The following is a 693-nucleotide window of genomic DNA, read 5'->3' on the forward strand; positions in this document are numbered from 1 at the left end:
GGGTAGATGAACAGGTGGGTAGGTTGGTTGGTGGGAAGATGCATGGATGAGTGGGTCGGTGGGATGGACTGATGGATGAGGGGTGGTATGTGGATGGATGGGTGAATGAAGATTGGGCAGATAGATAGTTAAATGACTAATGGGTGATGAGTGGGCCAGTTGGTGAGTGACAGTAGATGGAGCATGCTTGAACAGACCAGTAGAAAGGTGGGTGGGGGTGAGTGTGAAGGAAGAAGGGCCAACAGGAGCTCTCTGAATTAACACCTCTGAGACCCTGAGGAGGGTGTCGGTAGTCTAGGTAGCAGGACTGACTATAAAATACCACTCCCTGGCAATGGGCAAAGAGGCACCTGATTGGTGGTGTTGCTCTTATATCAGTCAGGGGCAAAGCAGATGTCTAGTCCTTTGTTCATCCTAGCTTGATGCCTGGATTGGTGGCCAGAGCTATTTCATGCCTGGGGCACATGAAAAAACAGCGGACTGCACCCTCCCCAGGCAGAGAAGGGTCGGTCTGGGCAAGGACAGGCTCCTTCTCTGGGGACGTCTTGGTTCTCAGGGTAGGAGACGCTATTGCTCCCTCCTTCCTCCCAAGAGGCAGCGCTTGAGAGAGATCAGAGATGTCTGGAGTCTGAGACTCAACCTCAGCTCTGTCCATTACTAATAGTGTGACTGAACAAACTACCTAACCTTTCT

The 693-nt window shown here is 51.7% G+C and overlaps 1 pseudogene; it reads left to right on the forward strand.

The window, feature by feature from the left end:
• The first annotated feature begins 323 nt into the window (after nucleotides 1–323).
• Nucleotides 324–468, forward strand: LOC122688886 (annotated as a pseudogene).
• Nucleotides 469–693: the final 225 nt, after the last annotated feature.

Source organism: Cervus elaphus, chromosome 33, assembly GCF_910594005.1.
Source record: "Cervus elaphus chromosome 33, mCerEla1.1, whole genome shotgun sequence".
Taxonomy (NCBI): domain Eukaryota; kingdom Metazoa; phylum Chordata; class Mammalia; order Artiodactyla; family Cervidae; genus Cervus; species Cervus elaphus.